The sequence below is a fragment of the Oncorhynchus masou genome, unplaced genomic scaffold, assembly GCF_036934945.1.
Source record: "Oncorhynchus masou masou isolate Uvic2021 unplaced genomic scaffold, UVic_Omas_1.1 unplaced_scaffold_825, whole genome shotgun sequence".
Lineage (NCBI taxonomy): Eukaryota > Metazoa > Chordata > Actinopteri > Salmoniformes > Salmonidae > Oncorhynchus > Oncorhynchus masou.
The window spans coordinates 14,516-17,235 of record NW_027014730.1 but is presented as its reverse complement, the minus strand read 5'-3'; the positions used below and the strand labels follow the sequence as shown (position 1 = coordinate 17,235).

The window sequence follows — 2,720 nt, the reverse complement described above, 5'->3', positions numbered from 1 at the left end:
ACGGTACGGTTGGTACCGTTGTCGAGACGGTACTGTTGGTACTGTTGTCGGACGGTACGGTTGGTACTGTTGTCGAGGCAACATGCGGTTGGTACTGTTGTCGAGACGGTACGGTTGGTACCGTTGTCGAGTGACGGTACGGTTGGTACCGCTTGTCGAGACGGTACTGTTGGTACCGTTGTCGAGACGGTACTGTTGGTACCGTTGTCGAGACGGTACTGTTGATACCGTTGCCGAGACGGTACTGTTGGGACTGTTGTCGAGACGGTACGGTTGGGACTGTTGTCGAGACGGTACTGTTGGGACTGTTGTCGAGACGGTACGGTTGGGACTGTTGTCGAGACGGTACTGTTGGTACTGTTGTCGAGACGGTACTGTTGGGACTGTTGTCGAGACGGTACGGTTGGGACTGTTGTCGAGACGGTACTGTTGGGACTGTTGTCGAGACGGTACTGTTGGTACTGTTGTCGAGACGGTACTGTTGGTACTGTTGTCGAGACGGTACTGTTGGTACTGTTGTCGAGACGGTACTGTTGGTACTGTTGTCGAGACGGTACGGTTGGTACTGTTGTCGAGACGGTACTGTTGGTACTGTTGTCGAGACGGTACGGTTGGTACTGTTGTCGAGACGGTACGGTTGGTACTGTTGTCGAGACGGTACTGTTGGTACCGTTGTCGAGACGGTACGGTCGGTACCGTTGTCGAGACGGTACGGTCGGTACCGTTGTCGAGACGGTACGGTCGGTACTGTTGTCTTGGTCAGCCTTAGGGATCTTATGGATATCAGGCAGTTGGTTGGTCTCCCTCCTCTCCTTCTCTCAGTCCTTGGGTCTGTTTAGTGTCTTGTTGGCCAGGACTGGTGGCGGTGGGCCTCGGAGAGACTGGTGGCGGTGGGCCTCGGAGAGACTGGTTGGCCAGGACTGGTGGCGGTGGGCCTCGGAGAGACTGGTTGGCCAGGACTGGTGGCGGTGGGCCTCGGAGAGACTGCTTACCTGGTAAACTTAAATGATCATAAAAGACATGACATGTAGCTCTCGTTATGTATATTACCTCCCACCTTGACGTTTCCCTTTACTTACCGTAAACGTACTTACCGTAAACTTACCGTAAAACAATTAATAGCTCTGGTGTTTATTTGGTTAAAGACACTGAACACGACAGGCTTTCGTTGGACAGGCTTTCGTTGGACAGGCTTTCGTTGGACAGGCTTTCGTTGGACAGGCTTTTGTTGGACAGGCTTTTGTTGGACAGGCTTTTGTTGGACAGGCTTTTGTTGGACAGGCTTTTGTTGGACAGGCTTTTGTTGGACAGGCTTTTGTTGGACAGGCTTTTGTTGGACAGGCTTTTGTTGGACAGGCTTTTGTTGGACAGGCTTTTGTTGGACAGGCTTTTGTTGGACAGGCTTTTGTTGGACAGGCTTTTTTGTTGGACAGGCTTTTGTTGGACAGGCTTTTGTTGGACAGGCTTTTGTTGGACAGGCTTTTGTTGGACAGGCTTTTGTTGGACAGGCTTTTGTTGGACAGGCTTTTGTTGGACAGGCTTTTGTTGGACAGGCTTTTGTTGGACAGGCTTTTGTTGGACAGGCTTTTGTTGGACAGGCTTTTGTTGGACAGGCTTTTGTTGGACAGGCTTTTGTTGGACATTTTTCGTTGGACAGGTTTTTCGTTGGACAGGCATTTTCGTTGGACAGGCTTTCGTTGGACAGGCTTTCATTGGACAGGCTTCTATTTGAGCCAGTCCTCTATTCACTCAATGCACATAGCATTTGCTCATTTGTATAGTTAATTGTTTAATTCCAGCATTCACTTCCATCATTTTCAAATTCTTAATTTCCTGCACCAATGTGTTATCATTTACTCAGTCATTTTTTTGCCCTAGTATAACTGTACTTTGTATATGTGTATATATATATATATATATATATATCTATATCTATATCTATCTATATCTATCTATCTATCTATATCTATATGTATCTATATGTATCTATATGTATCTATATGTATCTATATCTATATATATCTATATCTATATCTATCTATCTATCTATCTATATCTATATGTATCTATATGTATCTATATGTATCTATATGTATCTATATCTATATATATCTATATCTATATCTATCTATATCTATATGTATCTATATGTATCTATATGTATCTATATGTATCTATATGTATCTATATGTATCTATATGTATCTATATATATCTATATCTATATAAAAAAAATCCTTGACAGAATAAATATTCTTTGACTGCATTTTTTAGGCAGTTCTTACTTTCGCCACAGACAATCTCAGGCGTTTATTTGCACAAATGTGTGCCGTTGCCCGACTATTAAAAGGGATTGAAACTCGCCATTTTAGTTGAAGTTTTACGGTAAATTGAGGGGGAGAGATTCATTCTGTAGATCTGTTCACAGTGTAGGCTGCGTCTTTGTTCGTATTGTAACTCTGAAGGACATAACTTGACCTATCACCCTAGAGGGCCCGGTCCATAGTAGTCCACTGTGTAGGGTGTATCAGGGCTGTGGCACCTGTCGTGACGTTGTATTAGTTAATGTGACGACTGTTGCTCATCGAATGATTAAAACTCTTTCTAATTGCGTGATTAACTGGATCAAGCTATTATTAACTCATTAACCTGGGGCACCATGGGAAAACGAGTTTTTATTGAGTTTCTAGTACCCAAATTAACTCAAAAGAATATCAGAAT

General features: G+C 43.9%; 1 pseudogene; it reads right to left on the bottom strand.

The window, feature by feature from the left end:
* Positions 1–818: 818 nt before the first annotated feature.
* LOC135537727 (uncharacterized) lies at positions 819–1,677 on the bottom strand (annotated as a pseudogene).
* Between the last annotated feature and the right edge of the window lie 1,043 nt (positions 1,678–2,720).